The sequence below is a fragment of the Haemaphysalis longicornis genome, unplaced genomic scaffold, assembly GCF_048455015.1.
Source record: "Haemaphysalis longicornis isolate Haplotype H1 unplaced genomic scaffold, Haemaphysalis longicornis Haplotype H1 scaffold_7, whole genome shotgun sequence".
Taxonomy (NCBI): domain Eukaryota; kingdom Metazoa; phylum Arthropoda; class Arachnida; order Ixodida; family Ixodidae; genus Haemaphysalis; species Haemaphysalis longicornis.
In genome coordinates this window covers 102,015,412-102,033,416 of record NW_027526422.1, presented here as the reverse complement: position 1 = coordinate 102,033,416, position 18,005 = coordinate 102,015,412, and the positions used below count along the sequence as shown (strand labels likewise).

Below are 18,005 nucleotides of genomic sequence, written 5' to 3'. Positions count from 1 at the left end.
ATGAATTGACCGGACGACCCCCCGTTATTCTCCCTTACAGTTCGCACCCCTTGCCCTGCCATGGCGGAGGAGGCGGCAGTTGCGCTTGACCGTAATCTCTGATTCAAAGATGGCCGTTCAAAATTTCGCTTGAGAGAATGGAAGAACGTGAAGAATTACGAAAAGTCATATACGCTGATGGCGTTACAATCTTAACCAAAAGCAGAACGTTACAATTTAGGTTATATCTGTTACAAGATACTAGGAATGACCTTTAGGAACTGATCGTAAGAAATAGATTGAAATGGGCTCCTGAGACCTCCGAACTCATCATAGTCAGGTCAACCGTAAAAAACGTCCCAGCAGCAAGCATAATACTGGATGGATAGCCGATCCCTTCTTGCCCCGCAATAACCATGCATGCTACAAGAAGAACAGTAAGTCGCAAAGCTGGGTCATACTCAAAGCCTGTAAACAAGTTCTCATTCTTTGTGGCTACGTTGACTGACGGGTTTTTTTAATGAGGCCACGGGCATTGAATGCACCCTGTGAAATTAACTCTTTGCCGCACGCATGCAAGGAGAACGCTTTCTCCCTCGAATCATAACTGGCATAAGCGAGCAAACAAACATTGCCCTTCACGCAAACGAGTGGGGATTTGTATTTTACTTCGACGTCTTCCAAACAAGATACGCCAGAGCACCATCCCTAGAGAGGAACCGTACGCCGTCGAGCTTACCTGTTAACATAGCACGCTTGATTTGATGTTTTCGATATGGAGATGGTTTACCACGTTTGAAGTACAGTTAACCAGATGTAATGAACCTCTAAAAATCGAATTTGTCTATTTATCGAAAAATTTCAATTTCTCATTGCCAGCCCCCGTAAAGCCCATGTGTTTGCTGCCTCTATTTAATGCAGGGGTTGTGCCGGTTACCCTTGATGTAACGCTGAGCTGATTACCCAGGTTATTTGTCATTTTACTGAAAAATCGGCCGAAAATTGTATGAATATAGCGAATATTAAAACTGCTATAAGGAGCGGATCGCTACAATAACGTCTAGATGGGCTTAGAAACGAACTTCGTAAGGAGGATGACGATGAACGAAGCGGTTAGCGCCATCCCGCGGCTAACGTAGCAGCCACTTTAGATGTAGGTGGTCTCGCATGACACGAGAAAGCAAGAGTAACTACACTTCACTTTTTATCGCTCACACAGCAAACTACCATGCGTTTCCACGTGCGAGTGTGGTTTCTGTTCGCGAGAAATTTTAACGTGCAAGGCCTGCCTGTCGGCTTATAGTCGAGAGTCTCCACTGCTGTGTTGTTGGTTCGCCAGTGATAGGTTCTGCAGCCACAAAATGAAATGTGTTGTCTTTCTATGACTAGCCTCCAATTTTAAATGCCGTCTCCGTACGCGGGAAAAGAGAATGTCGCAGCTCGGTTCAGTATCCCAGCTAGCACCCTCTCAACATTTTCGAGGGTGAAAAAAAGCACTAAGTTTGCGAAAAGGTGGTCTTCCAGCAGAAGGTTTGTTCTTGAAAAGCGTTAAAGCAACGAATAGTTCCAAAAGGCAAAAGTGATTCTTAAGTTTGTAAAAAGGGAGTATGGTTGCTGTTTTTCGGAGCATTGTGTAATGCCTACACTCATTCAGAAGCACAAGGCACAAATCACGCATTTTTTCAGCATAAAATAGATCCTGAATGGTGAGTTTCCCTTCACTGATGTCTAGAATTTTGGTTTAGTTTTTTCGTCATTTACTCAAAACCTGTATGCAACAAGAACATCCATGTAACGAAAAACTTTGAACTTTTGTCAAATTCTTTGTATCCATGTTTTACTGCATAAGCACTGTTTGGAAACCAATATTTATTCTTATCACATGCGCGAACGCTTCGGTGCCGTACTTCCGCGAACTCCAACGTCTTTGCCATGCCCATCACTCAAACCTCCACCAAAAATTGTAATCTCAGATTGTGAAGCAACCCTTAACAATTTCCTGTAGGGGAGGGAGTGTCGTCACACTCCATGTACTGTAACGCTAGCGCCACGCTCACCAAATTCTAATCGTGTGGACTTACTTTATTGATTTAGTTAAATAGCGGCTATGATTTCACGGTACTTAAGCTTCAAATAAAGAAGCATTTTCGGCCAGCTGTGTTAAAAGGCTCCAGGAAGGAAGGCTCTCATGAAAGAACAATACGCAGGGCGCTAGCTTCAGATTATTATTTCCAAAACAGAGACGAAAATGTACTGACACGAATACAGTGGTAGTTTTTTTATGTTTAATACCATGTTTGTGCCTTTACAGTCTTCAGAAAAACCTGTATGTAGAAGCCAGCAGAGCTTTGGTTTTATTTTATGTAACGTAAAGCATGCCTAATTGGAAACAACCTTATGCCTTTTTCAGAGTAAGTACCCATAACCAACCATGATGTTTATAGTTAGTAAAATAAAGAAGTCGAAGCATAGCTTTATTAGGTTATAGTACCGTGCGCCCATTGCTGGCAACTGTGTTTCTGACGTATATTGGGTTCTCCAATCACGGCATTGTCAAAAACGTCATTGCAAAACCTACTCAAAACACGTGAAACGTCGGCGGTTCCATGGTCTCAGCCATGAACTTTCTGTGGTCATGTAAGGCTGAATAAAATTCCTTGTAAAATACGAAACCCTCGTTGCAGCCCCCCAAGATTCGTCAATATTGTTGAATATTCTCCGAACCAGGTGAGGAAGTCCATATAATGTCCATGTTCCATTCTTGTGATGAACCACAGGTCCGCCACTGTCGCCCTCCAACAGAGAAAAAAAAACGTTATTTGAGCTGAAACTTGGCTGGGTAAAAGGCATAGGTGGTGATATATTACTGGGTTAAACACAAAAAAACAAGACTAGACAGGTCAAAAATAAATCTGCAAAAAGCATTTGGCGTAGATTTGCTCCATTACTTGATTTCGGCAACAAGGTTTTTGCTGCAGGTTTTTCTATGTTGTCTGACAGAACTAGTACTCCTTATAATAATATTACATTATTATGAAGTGCCACAATAAAGCCGAACAATACGCTTATGGCGGGTTATATTAAAGTGCTTTGAATCAGTACAAGTAAAATTGGACTTGAGCTGCTGTGACAGGTTGATGTGCAATACATCATTATATGCGCGCGTGTTCCTATGCACGTAAGCAAACAGGTTTCCGTCATCCACGTCAACATCAGATGCGCTCGCATCCTACTCTTCCTTTGCTTCAGGTAGCACGGGCTTTATTTGTGATCATTGTCTTGCGCTTCATACTAACATTGCAAATGGGACCCGAGCTTACCTGAATGAATTCTCGTGCAGTTTAGAAAGGAGTTCATGCATTTTGTGCACACGTGAGTAAGCAAACTGCAGTAAGGAAAAGGATTAAATTTGCACTTACTTTCCTAAAAAATCCTGTAACACCTCGGAGACATATGAGGCCTTCTGCTGGAAGTGGGTAGTCAGTACAGGGAATCTCTTGTACCAAGGCTTGTTTTAGTTCAGGAGGGCCTATATGCTCGGTAGTGGCTGAGAGAAAAGAAAATTCTTGAGCGGTACGGCATATGTGACGGTCGCAGAGAAAGTAAGACCGTCTGTTTTTTGTCACTCTACCAGTGAAATGGGAGTAAAATACCAGGCGTAATGCAATATTTGGAATCCTAAACTCTCTTGTCTCAACAGCAAATACAAGTTTTTTTTACTTACGCCAGGTACTACAACTGTGAGCTGCGCTTTCAGATGTAGACACATGCGAAAGATGGAAGTTTCCAGCTGCCACGATGACTACATTGTAGTATAACGACTTATGTTCAAGTGGACAATATTGAACATTCAAAAATAGCCCTAGTCATATAGAAAACCCGGTGATGAATATAAAAATATCCAAAGGTTGTGAAACGCCTACGCGGCATAGCGGCGTTTTTCTTCCACTTATTTCAAACTTTCAAGAGCTGGAGAGTTTTAAATTGTAAGTTCTGAGTTTGTGAGAGCCCAATTTTTACTTATATAGTAGAAAGCTCAGTGGTCTGGGTGTTATTCAGTTAGTCGAGCGGTCGTTCAGCCGTATAGAAAATTACTGCTCAGTGGCTCACCCAGTCGTAACAAACATACAGCTCGAAATCTCAGTCAATAGTTTTCTTACTTCTTATGAATCACGACTATTAGCAGTAATCTACAAATACAGAAAAATATGCTTGCTATGTTTAGAAATGCAATTATAAATAAGAATTTTCCTTTTGTTCATTAAACATTTTAGTGTTTTACGAGCCGAAGCGAGAACTGGAGTAATTGGCCCGCCTTTCTGTGGGGTCCCGGATTATATTCAGTGTTGACGTCCTTCAGGCGCGCCGAAATATCGACACACGGGCGTTTTTGTTTTTCGCCTTCATCTGCAAAACAGTCGTTTAGGGGACAAAACCGTTTTTATAGGCCTAGCAGCATGACCCTTCGCCCCTAAGGCAGCGCAGCAGTTTTTTTTCAGAAAACGATCGAATTTATAGTTGTGTTCTGAAGTGTAGTGGTGGTTTAACATGCGCATCTTGATTTTGGCAGCACACCACGTCGGCCTAGCTTATAATACGCTATCACTTAGAATGTTATAAATTTTTTAATGTCTAACATCAACACTGCCGAGGCACCACGTGTCTTCAAAGCATGAGGCAGTCCACCAGTCCACAAAACCAGGCCCCAAAAAGTGCTTACATTTAGTGCTAGCCAAAATGAAGTAGCTGCGGTGCATGAGCTAAGGAACGCCTGGAAGCAATTTAAAATTTTTCAGATGCAGGTCCCCCCAAGCAAATTGTGTCAAGCTTCAAGTGGAGAAAGGTGTTAGAGAAAGTTGCTGTGACGCCAAGCGTCTACGCTGTCCAACGGTACATTTTTGCTTTTGCATTTGCGACCCCTGTCTAAGTGTCCTTCGAATGTCGTCGGGCCCTCCATTAGTGGAGTTGACAGCAAGTCTTAATCGCCATCGCGAATCTCTATGTGCATGCGTTGGCACCAAATTGCGATAGCGGGAGGCATTTCGTGTAGGGCCCGTTTTGCATACTATGCTATAGTCATACGTCCTAAGCGAAAAGCCAGCTGCCTACGTGCTTTGATTTCACACTAAGCATGTGTCTCACTGTCAGGTAAGCCCATCACCGGATATTAGGAGAACAAAAAAATTTACTGCGACCGCCGTTACAAAGTGAAGGTGACAATACAGCTCTGCTGGTGATGCCCATTCGCGTGGCTGAACTGACACCGCTTGCTCTATTTAGTCTATCCTAGAAGAATAAGACAAAATTGGAGAAGTCCTTGCCGATTACTACTCGTGGGTACCGAAGCTTCATGGTGTCTTAAGTACTGCTTACATGTGATCGATCCCCATCCTGTCGCGTAGTATGTAGAACCTATTGGGAGTACTTCATGATGACTGGGAAGACAAACTGGGGATATTGCGCTCGAGAAGTTCACTCTGTCATGGAGTGTAATGATGGCGATGTCGTTCAAAGGTGGCCAGCTTCCTTTTTTGGTTGACTGTAGAAACGAAAATACGAAGTAGAAACCAGAGCTTATTCAATGCTTTACCTGGAGATCACAAAATGGCACTGCATTTGAGCACTACAGTTGTTTTTGGCTATTATCTGACGAACACTGCGTGAGGTGAAAGAACCTCTCTTCGCAAAATTTGACAAAAAAAACAACTTTCCGATGAAGGCGCTGTTTCCTTCGATTTAATGTTCCCTTCAATTTAATTCATTGTTCTACCAAAAAATGTACTGAAATTTATTTATTTATTAATAAAAAAACCCTATAAATAAATACTCTATGGCCTTTGGAGGGCGAAGAGTAAGGGGGGCATTGAAAACGTAAACCAATAAAAAGCATAAATTTAAGACAGGAACACCGTAACAACAAAATATGAACGGAGTACCCACTTCAAAGTACAAAGTGATCACTTTTTGACCGTACATGACCTGTGGCCGTTAACAGAGCGAAACAGCAAACAATTTTTTATAGAAACAGCATAGACGCAAATCCTGGTAACAGGCGTCATAATTTTTTCAACAGCAATAAATAGTATAAAGTGCGAGTAGCTGACGGCGAAATGTTTTGGGGTTAGATACGGTGGCAATGTCATCAGGCAGCTCATTCCAAAGCTAATACACGAGGCAGTGCGGATGAAATAAATGCATTGGTTTTACCTTATATGTTCATGAAACTGGAGTGATTATGCAATCTGCGTTAAAAATAATGAGGTATTTCAAGTAGTAGCCGGGATCGTTTTTGGGTGAAAATATATTTGTGGAAAAGCCACAAAGCAGCACTATTATGACAGCTGTCTAATGGCGGAAGTTGCAGGTATAGTTTTATTTGTGCTGTGCTAGAGTTGGTATTGTAGTTACGTGATATGAACCGGCCTGCTCTAGTCGGTATAATTTTTATAATATTTATAACGTAATAATGGTGAGGAGATCAAACTGACGCGGCGAATTCCGATTGTGGCATGATGAATGTTTGAAAGGCGAGTTCACAAATGTTAGTAGGTGAATTTTCCATGTTGCGACGTAGATAACCCAGCCAACGTGACACTTTGGCGCATAAAGACGTGAGACCCATGAAATATCGGCAGAAAAAGAACACCTTGGTACTTGTACAAACAAGTATGAAAAAGCACAGTGTTATTGAAGTGATCACAAAATTTCGAATTTACCTGTCTACGGCTCAAGTACATTACCTGGCAATTAGTAAACTTTATTGTCATGAGCTATTTGTCGCACAATTAGAAAGGAGGTTAATTAGGCGGTATAACGACTGTATAATGACACCAAGTTTCATTTACTTGTCATCATTAGCGTACAAAGAAATTGTGAACGTAACTGTATTTTGCTACCCTAAATACAGGGCCATTTGCGGAAAAGTACGGCACGGGAATTAGTCGTAACTCTTCTCTTGCTTTATCGGAAAATTCCCGAAATAACTATGTGAACTTAGCCGATGAGACGAATATAACATATCTTATATGTCAGGATCATTTCATATGTAAATATGTTACACTGAAGTTGTAGATATTGAAGATGTCACGTCTTCTGTCGAATCATTGCCTACTAGGGCAAGGAAAATGACAGCACCCTTTCGGCCCCTCCAAATGAACGTCTAGGGCTTCAAAGTTTTATTCCACTAATCAAAAAGGGAATATGCTCATTCGCAAGGAGGACACAAACATGCCTTCACTGCACCCCTTGCAGTCTGCCATGGTGAACGGTGCCATAAAGAGCACCGCTAGTAATCTGCTTTGCATTGATTGTAGGGTCTTAACGCGCCCATGCAACGCAGGCGATGAGGCACGCCGTAGTGGAGGGCTTCAGATTAATTTTACCACGTGGGGATCTTTAACGTGCGCCGAAATCTCGAACACACGGGCGTTTTTGCTTTTCGCCTCCATCAGAAAAGCGGCCGCCGCGGCCGCTTTTCTGATGGAGGCTGGGTGATGATTGGCTGGGTTCAGCGGCAAGCCACTTAACTGTGGCGAAAGCTGAGAAAACTTTTAACCGCACACCGAGTTGCATCGTCACTAGCGACAACGAATTCTGGACTCGCCGTAGCCCACCCTCGTGTTCCACCTGATGCGAAAGCGTCACAAATCTGGCATCGGACGCCAGCCCGCAGGAGCGTTGTTCGGGCAGTCAGCGATTTCATGTTAGTTTCGTTCACCGCGAGGTCAAAATGGAAAACGCTCGACCTTTGTGAGACGACGGCAGGGAAAAAACTGGCTACAGCTAAGCTCAGCTAACCTTGGGTATGCAAAGCAAATGCTGGGCTTAATCTCATTGCATCTTGATTTCGTCTGGGTAACTTTTCATTTACTGTATTCCCGACCACGCTGCAAAGCGGTTCTGGTCCGAGCAACGCTCCCAGAAGGAGGCCGGGAGAACACAGATTCACGGGGCAAACACGGCGTTTATTCATGGCGAACGCACCGTTCCTTTTCACCGAGCGGGAGGCAAGTCAAGTTGCCTGAAACGATCCAGCGCCCCCATGCATGCTGCGGGCGCCTTCAGCTGCCTCGACCCACGGCCGGACTGGAGCAGCGGCTAGCGCGCACTTTCATGAAAGTGCGCGCCCGCCACTCCTCCAGCCCGGCCGTGCTCGACCGCAGCGGCGCGCCCGCAGGCGCCAATAGCGTACCCAGCGAATCACACGATGTGCTTCGAGGGGTGTGTCACCGTGGGTGTGTCTCCCGACAAAAGGTGACCTTGCGCGTCCTCCACGAAATCGCTGGATGAAAGCAGTAAAGCTTTGCTTTCAAAATTTGTTCTCTCAGATGCCAGTTACTCATCGCCGAGGAATGGTAACGTTGAGGTGTTCCGCTTTACCTGCCCCCATGTTGTAAGCACACAGACAGGCAATCACGTCAACGTACGGTCGCTATTTTCCTGAAATAGCGTACGTGTTATAAACGTCCGCTAGGTGCAGAAACGTTAAGTAGCGTACTGCGCATCCTCAGTGCAGTGACGTTAGGAAATAACGTTCGCTATCTTTTTACGTAGGCTTCCGCACAATATACTAAAACTTTGTAATAGCGGCAGGATTGACGACTCCATGATCGGACTATATACGACAAGTAGCTGACAAGGCATTCCGTAAACACTGCGAAGATGCGGAAATCAAATACCTTATCATGTTATGTTGCATTTGCGAAGTTTAGTTTACAAGTTCCCTGTCAAAGTGCACACTTAAAACTCCAGTTTGGTTTTCATATGCTAGTCTCTCTAAGACAGGTAACAATCAAGCCTGGCCATTCTCTTCTATTGTGGAGTAGCCTATCCCTGTCGGAATCAGAGAGCACTGGCAACGCTTTGCACGAACTAGAGAGGGTCAGTCGCTGGCAAGATATCCTCAAGCCGTGGGGAAGCTTTCCTCGTAAATATGACGCAAAAGAGAATTGCGTTTTCCTAGGCACGTACGCACCAGAAACGCTGAATAAACAAATCAGGTTTTAAGAATATTTGGCGCTGTGCCGAAATGTTCGCTGCAAATCGCCTTGAGTGTCATGAATGCTGCAGATGGCGTGAGTGAGGAAGGTGCAGGGTGCATCAGACGGAGGGATCAGTTAGAATTGAAACAGTGCGTCGTTTGCCTAAAATAGTTTTATTAAGACCCCTAAAGACGCTTGTTTTAGCAAAATTCCACGATAGTGTACTATCGATTAGTGCAAGTGACATGTGCGCAAGCAATACGTCAAAAATATTTGTAGGGTTCGCTTCCTTGAAGCTTGCTTTTAATTTCGCCTGTTCTTTTTAGAACTCCTGCTATCTCCAGGCTCTATAGGGTAAAGAAATAAAACAGAGACACTTACCAGGTGGCATGGGTATTGAGAAGGAACGCAGAATTTTTTCACCTTGTGTACAACTTCAGTTCGGTCTCTCGTGGTGCGTTTGTGAGACCCCAGATGCACAGTGAACTGGGTACCTGTAGTTGGACTGGAAAAACCAAACCGGGTGCAGTTTTTACTACGTCACTAGTAAAAATTGCAACGTACCCATACGGGAACGTTTCACGTTGTTCTTACGACGAACCGTTTCAATCTGATTTCCTGCACTTTGCTCTTCTGATAGAAGTGGGGTAATTCTCAGTTCTCAAAAATCGTTTTTTTTTGTTTTTCTTGAAGATGTTAAGTGCGCAAATTATTCCTCGGTATTGCACGGGGTACACTGTCTGGCATATGGCTGTATAAAACCTAGCGTAGGCTGTAAATGGCCGCAGGTGGAATCATCGAAGGAATTGTAGAAGCAAATTGAAAAAAATATCAATGCTGCAGTAGCATAAAGATGTCATACATGCCGTGTTGTATATAGTAAAAGTCTAGGCTTGGCATTTATGCAATTGTTACGACGTTCCACATTATTGAGATGCTGCTTCTTCGGCATACAAGTCTTTTTTTTTAATCAGCCTTTACTAAACGCCCTTTTGTGACGAACCAATAATCCTACTTGAAAACAGTCACTCTGGTAAATTAAAGCACTTTTTTCTCAGAATCAAATACCGTGACTTTGAATCATGTGCGTTTCTGTAAGGCCACTTTATTTCAGCCGCAGCACAGTATGCCGTTGCTCGAGGGATACATTTATTTTAGTACTTACCTTCCAATCCTCGTAAAATCGTCATGGCATACGAGAGTTCTGTGCACCACTGTTCTTTTGTTGCGAATAAGTGAAGTTCCTCATCTGACAGGCTTTTTCTGGAGAAACACAACTCAGGAAGAAAAACTAGTGTTGTGTGAAGGTTCTTCTTCATTCCACGCGCGCTACATTTACAATACAGTGTTCTGCAGTTATTAGGCAAACAAATGGCTATATATGGCTCTATAAAGGCACTGTTAACTATACTTGAGCACTTTTGCTGTAAACAGTGGGCCCACGAATGCCTACTAGTTGCTGCTTCAGAATAGGCACTCATCAAAGCCAGTGGATGAAAACCTATGCTTTCTCTCAAGGTGTCACAATGTACCTGCATACAAAACAGCACAACTTACCAGATGCAGTGCGCAGCCGTAAGCACATGGTGGTGGCTGATCAAAACGCCCCCGCAGAAGCCCCCACCGGCACTACCGTGCAAGCGAGCCATCCAAGGCCAGCTAAGAGGGACGGCAGCCTGGCCGCCGAAAATTCGGTCCCCGGCCTCCAGCAAGGGCTGGATTACAGGACGTCCGCAGTTCTCTGCCCACAGAAAACGGTAAGGAAAGCTTCAAGCTAGAGTTTTATGCTACCGTATACATAACGTTCAGCTATTAGAAGGCCACCCACCAAAGAGATGAGTGCTATTTTATACATCGGTCCTAATAAAGTACGACGTTTCGAGGTGAAGCAGTGTCTAGGCTTTGGGCACGATCACAGTCTAGAGCGCATGTATTACCATGGTCATAATACTGGCTGCTAATTCGTACTCTATCATGTAAGCTTTTCAGCCAACGAAACATTGTGGTTGTAGTCACATTCTTACCTCTACGGCCAACATAAGAAACGTCTCACCTTTTCCACTTGTCAAAGTGGCACCAAAAAGCAGTAAGCACAGCAAAATTGTATTTTCCATTTTTCTCCTACGTCGTTTTCTCTTACTCCAACAATGTAGAAAGTACTGCTTAAGCTTCTGAACTTGGAGCGATTATATATACTATGTCTTATCATGTCGACTTTACACGGAAGTACGCTAAGGCACTCGGGAATTCCTACATAAATAGTGATAACTGACCTTATCTATGAGTGGCCTACCTTGCCTTGTGACGAGATTGCGTGCGGAGCACCTAAATGCACGGGAAACTTTTTCCGAGTCGAACAGTATGCGCCATGGCAGGCGGCCTAATGTGAACAAAAAATAAACGGAAACCTATCATCAAAGCTAACAATTGTTGCCGTTAATGTTTGTTTTTATCTGATTTCATTTGGTTTCATACTTGAAGAGTTATGCCGCACACAACCGTTTTTTTTTGTCAATTGAACACTTCTCTAAGGAAGGACGTAGCCAAATGGATACCAGCACAAGCGTCTGGCATGAGTTCAGAATACTGCCGGTTGCACCCTCCTCTCCTTTTCAGTGGTAAATTTTTAAAAGGCCTAACTGGAAACCAAGAAAAAATTATTCATAATGCCAAATGATGAATCTTCACATATAAGACAATAAGGGAACTACAAGGAACGAATTTATTATTAGGGTAAACCAGGCATCATCAAAAAAGAGGTCTTTGTTGAGGGTCAAATAGGCGGTTAAAAATATAAACAGACACAGTTATCAAAGTGCCTTCAAACGGTTCATTTCTGCTTGCATTGGGCTCGTTATAAGGAACGGAATCTCAAAGGCTACTTGCCAGAAAGGGGGACAATATTTCTCATGATTGCGAACAACTCACTTTATGTTTCCTGAAGATTCCATCTGAGTACTACGACACAAAATCCATAACAACACACCCCCTTCCCAGCAGTTATGAACTGTAAAACAGCCCTTGCTTCCTAGTTCAACGCAGAACGGTTTGCCTCCGTGATATGACCCAAAAAAAATAATTACGCCGTTTTGCTCCGTGCACCCAAGATTTCATCTGCTTCCATGATAAAGCGAATACTGTTTTTCGTGCTCCTATATCTGACTTCAAAATCGGAAAATCCTGGCATGCAACCCAAAATCACGAAACCTAATCTCAACGTTACGCAGAATTGCCTTGCTTTAGTTTCAGTCGTGCTACCGAGATGTGCAATTATAACGGGATAAATAGATGGTCGACGACTGACAATATTTGCAGTGCCACCAGTTTAGCGCACAGAGACAAATATCAGAGAAGGACAGGGCACGGGTGAGACCGGTGGAGAGAGTAAGGCTGGTTATTTGAAGGAACCGCAGAAAGGCTTGCTGCTATGTTACACGCGAGCATAAGGAGAGATGCAGGGTGGTGTGAACGTGAGTACTAACAATTCGAGCAATGCCGCTTCACTTGTCCTGTCTTCACTGATACACATGAAGGTATACCAGGGGGGGTAGACAAAATATTCCCGTAAGTGTCTCTGATTACTATACCGGATTGGGTGCAATACCTGTCCCGGGATACGTTCAAGACGCACAGAAAACCTACGACAGAGGAGGTCACTCCTGCCTCATATCTTTTTACCAAGCATCTCCTCCCATCTTTCTGTTTAACAGGGCTAGGCTCATACCAACCCATTGTTGTAGTGTAGAACAATCCAGAAATACAATGCTTATTGTGAAAATCTGTCCAGTGCATATAGGTTGTCAGCCTTGGCGTGCTGTACAATACGATGATTTTATCAACGAACAATTTCCACCAAATCATTAGAACAATGGTATATTGTGCCTTTCACCTTCAATGAACTAAAGTTCATATCGGAAGTTGTGTTGTACCCAGAGCGTTTTTATGATATTAGCCGTTTTTTATAACACTGAATCATAGAACACTGCTCTCAATGATGATAAAAAGCAGCGGCAAAGGAAGCAAAAAATAGAAGCCAAAATATTACAGAGGCTCAAAAATTAGGTCCTTTCATTAATTCAGATCTTGAAAGTTCTTATTTCTGATTCAGTTGCAATGCCATGTGGTAGGTATTTCGATCTTATGAAGGTGGGCGGAATGAATGAGTGCTAATATTAACGAATGGGAATTTACTTGCTTAACTTTGCACGAATGATGGTATCGTGTTAATATAACATTGGGTGAGTGAAAAAGTCGTCGTGTCAACTCTTAGTCATATAGTTTATGAAATTATCGGTAGGTAAGCATGTTGGTGGCCCAGAAACAAAAGCCAACTCGGCAAAATTGTTCGGTGCTGTGACGCCTAATTACAATGAATAGCCAGAAAAATTCAGGCTAAAAATTGTTTTTTATGTTTCTAAGAAAACTACTAGGGAAGGTTTATGGAAAAAAATGCAAGGCCCCTAAAACATTTCAGTATCGCGTTCCCGACAAATGTCCGCCTAATACCAGAACAGACATTTCCGGCACACCCTGGTGTGCGGCCGATATTCTAGACAAAGTTGGTTCCTAATGAAACTGTAAATACAACAATTTTGCCGAATAGTTTGTAACTGCTCGAAATCTTCCTTGGAAATTCCCGTCGCTGACGTTATTTGTCTACACTGAACCGCACTATTGAACATAGGGACGGAGCAGCAAGCCTGTTTCTATACTGGGTGCGGCTACCACCAAGAACATATTTTACGCCAAAGCGATTTCTTGATATGGAAGGCTGAACGACTGCCAGCTTTTTTCTTTACAAAGTGTCATAAAAACAGTTCAGGGTTTTTTGATATGATTATTTTTGTTGGACATGTTCCTGAGTTATTGTTGTTTGATAAATTTGTAATACAGGCTGCATTGTTTTCATCCAATCTAAACTATCAATGGAATACTTGGTCAATTATCTGGCGAGCGTCGCGGTGACACATCACTACTGTCTGAAAGTTGTTAACCTAAGTAAACGGCCTGTTCTATGAAAATCGTTTTCTTAAAATGGTGATTGACGCGCAATAGTGGAGGGTGGACCACACCGCTTCTTCATGTACTGCCTTCCATTCGGTATTGTGCCTAAATCGATAAACTAGTTCCAAAAGTATGGGGGTGACGACAACGTCGGCCCCAAATGCCAACAGTAAAGGGCTAACAGTTAGAACGTACCGGCGTTATTCGAGAAAAATCGACCAGTATAGGTTTAGGAACCAGAAAAAACAACACGCAAGGTTGGCGCGTTTCTAGATGTCGGCTTGAAGGGCCTGTCTGTAGTCCCAGCTTAAACAAAAACTCGCGTGCATAATGGTATCGTATTTGGAACCAATTGGACATTGTATTTCCGGAGCTGTAAAGAGCACCTGCACTTGAAATAATTGTGATAATATCCTTTCAATGTATGTGTGATAATTGGACAGCTACCCATATTACACTAGAGCATATATTTACTAATTACAAGAGAAGAAATTACTAGAGCCCAAATTACACTAGAGCACAATACACTAGAGCACATACACATATTTAGCAACTATAGTTCCCGATGGCGAGCGACAAATAAAACTGTGACAGCAAGAAGAACTTGCGAAATTGCATATAGTACACAATTTACGCACATATGCCAGACTTCCATGCTCCCTAAAGGTTGCATATTGCGAGGTTTTCCCAGTGATCACGTTATATTATACATTCAAGCTGCAGGATCGCTGTCGCGTGACCGAACGCGGGGGGTAATATTTCAAGAATAGCGCTTTATTCCCCCTGGGTCTTCTTATGCAATATTAAGCTTCCATCACAGTAAAAACTGACGTAATTCTACAGGTTCCTCGTAATTCCATGCTATTTGCAATGCATTCGGCGTGACATGTTACAAACCAAAGCTAGAATAGCCCATGGAAAGCAAGGAATTCTACAGTTTTGTGTATATTTTACTAAGCACTACATTTCTTGTGTTGCGTTGCGGCATCTCCCAATGAAGTTGCAAAGGAAACTAGCAGATTAGAGAACAATATTGCTATTTGTGTTGAATTTTGCAGTAACGCCTGTAGGTTTTCGAGCCTTCGCTAGCTATGCAAGGATGTGTTTTCATTCACTATCCACTTCGAGTACACCAATACGTCTATGGTATGCTGTTGCTCTCACGCCTTCAATAAGTAAAGTTTATATTGGTAATTAACTGTAAACATAACTCGAGCTTTGTCATATCAAATTTATGCTGAAAAACGCTCTGTGATCGATGTTGGAAAAGCCTTCTAAGCGTTCTTGGAATGCTATTCACACTCTACCTGCAGTGTATCCTAGATGACCCGATAAAAAGCCAACATAGCGAACTAAACTTTAATGTTGACCATTCAGAAATACTTTTATATTCGAAATACCTGAAGAGCTCAACCAAAAACACCAAAGCGGAACAGTAATTGTACTTCATTTTGAGAAAGGTCAGTACTTACACTAGAAGTGTTTTTTTAGGTTTCCTTCTTTCTAGTAAAGGGCGTCATCACAAAAATTTGATTTAAGCTGTATTACGGACACGCATAGTTCTTTACAACAAATCTTTGTCTAAGCAAGACGTGCTCCAGCCATTATTGAGCACGAAACGTTACCCGCCATTGGGCGTGGCTGCGGAAGCTAAAAGCAGCGCTGTATAATTGGTGGTAATGTGAAGAAATGAGTTTAACTTATATCTCGTTTCTGGGAAACCTATATCCATTTGGTAGCAAAGATAAAAACTCGATGTACGCGAGTATTATATTCAACCATGCAGTCTAGTGACAACCAGCTCAAGCCGACACTAAGCAACGACGCAGCTTTCTGTAGTGTTTCTTGTTCAAAACCAATGCTAGTGGGTTTGCTCTGAATAAAGCCCGCAGATTATAACTCTCAATCTACCTACTGTTAGGATTTTGTTCCGACATTGTCTCCGCCCAAATCATCCCGAACTGGTTTACCGGATCCACCAGACCACCAACTCGAAACTAGCACTGGAACAAGCAGGGTGCTACACTTTGATATTCCTTAAGCGAATGGCGTGGGACACATGAAACGATGCGAGAATCTTCTCTCTTCTATGTGGTTTTTGACGCCCTTAAAGCTGGTAACAGATGCAGTGTAGCTGCTGGTTACTCCACTAATCGTCAGGAACGATTCTTGTTTTAGACGTATGTTTCAACCAGTTTCCTTCGTGAAACGGGGGAGTGTGCCTCTATTCTATTCAAAGAGAGTAATTACCGGCATCGAACCTGCTCAGAGCACGTGCGTTTTAGTCGGTTGACAGAAAGGCGTAAGGCTCACTGGGAGTACGTTGCACGCAAAAAGCACTGCTGACCTGATGATGCGCAGCCACCACGGTTATGTCGACTGAGCTTAGCGTCTGAGGCCGCAACCACGACGTCTGAGGTATGCCGTCTAGCGTACGATGGTCCTTTTTCCCGTCGGCGATCTGGGCTTCCCTTGAAGCGTTGCGTGACACACATTTCTTGTGAAAACGTTACTGGCAGGTTATCTCATACGTATTTGAATGCAGTCAACTGCGTCCCAGTCGAAAAACACAACAGAAAAATACGACAGAATGATCCTGCGAGGGAATGGGACATCCTGTAGTCTGTAGTAAACCCTATCCTGTAGTCTGTAGTAAATCCTGTCCTGTAGTCTGTAGTAAATCCTGTCCTGTATTCTGTAGTAAATCCTGTCCTGTAGTCAGTAGTTAATCCTGTCCTGTAGTCTGTCGTAAATCCTGTCCTGTAGTCTGTAGTAAATCCTGCCCTGTAGTCTGTAGTAAATCCTGTTCTGTAGTCTGTAGTAAATCCTGCCATCTGTTTTCGTAGTAAGTCCTGTCATGTCTCCAATTTCAACTTGTTTGGCATAAGAAATTTACTTCCCGTGATGTTGTTTCTATTAAGTACCTGAAGTATGCAGGATTTCAATAAAATTTCATTTCAATTTCAATTTCAAAATTTCAATAACAATTTCAATAAAAATATGCCCAACAAACATAAGCATTTGGGGTCATTCTTGCCTTTCTGGTACAAGCTTGAAATTGTTTTCAGTGAATAACTGATTTCAGAAAGCTGTACCAAATGGCATTTAAGCAATGCAACTAGTGGTACATTCATGCATGCAATACAAAAGTTTGATGTTACGCAGATTGCACATGCCTGATCACAGTCCGAAAAAAAAAGCAGTTTGCGGTGCTTATCCATTTTATTTTCCTCTTTTTACAACACTGTTCCTGGGCACTACCGTGGCTTCACTTTTTGTCATGGAGAGGCTTTTACTGCCCTCTTATGTTGCTGTTACACCAAACAAATAATTTTTATTTAATTGCCAAATATAAAAACAAAATATGGCGCGTTATTTGTATGCTCCATGATCGTGCTGACTTGGAAACGGTCAGAACTATAATTTGTTTTAGTACAGAACAGCTTTCATCCGCACGTCATGCGAAACTGCGCCTGCTGCAAATTCACGGGAACCTGGACGCTGGTACACGCCGGTCGCGGAAACTCGTGGATCCAGCAGCCGCTGGAACGTAACGCTGGGACACGCCCGGCCTTTATTTCTTTAATAGCCGTGTAAATGTTAAACCAGCGTAGCTGTTAACAAGAAATACAGAAGTCATTCCTTCAGGGAAACCTCAGTAGCGCTACAAAATTTAGCCAGACTCATTTGGGCACTTTTCAGCTGATTTGGCCGTGCTTCGGAAGCAGGGCCAAATCGCGTCCCATCATCGCGTTCCGTCAATGACGCTCAACCTGTTCATAAAAGCAAATTTATTCTATAGAAAAAAAAAGTAAACGATCATCGACAATAACCGTTCGAAAATTCGTTCCTTATATTAGTTGGGGTCATTAAAACACAAGTGAACAAATATTTTTTTACACTGCAAAACGTGAGAGAACGCGAGAAAATTAAAATGGAAAGTCAATCTTTAGCTGGAATGCTTGCCTTTGTGAACCTTGCTCCGTTGCATTCGCACAGCAAGGCGTGGAAGGGTATCCTGTGGCGAAAAGTGCACGTCTC

General features: G+C 42.9%; 1 long non-coding RNA gene across 1 annotated transcript in view; it reads right to left on the bottom strand.

Annotated features, from left to right (window-relative positions):
* Window positions 1–2,383: 2,383 nt before the first annotated feature.
* Window positions 2,384–18,005, bottom strand: part of LOC144144700 (uncharacterized) — a 41,226-nt gene continuing 25,604 nt past the window's right edge. The window contains exons 2-6 of the long non-coding RNA XR_013317312.1: window positions 10,518–10,701; window positions 9,342–9,465; window positions 5,353–5,518; window positions 3,399–3,526; window positions 2,384–2,772 (exon numbers count right to left, since the gene is read on the bottom strand). This is a non-coding gene — a long non-coding RNA (uncharacterized LOC144144700). The remainder of the gene's footprint in view (window positions 2,773–3,398; window positions 3,527–5,352; window positions 5,519–9,341; window positions 9,466–10,517; window positions 10,702–18,005) is intronic.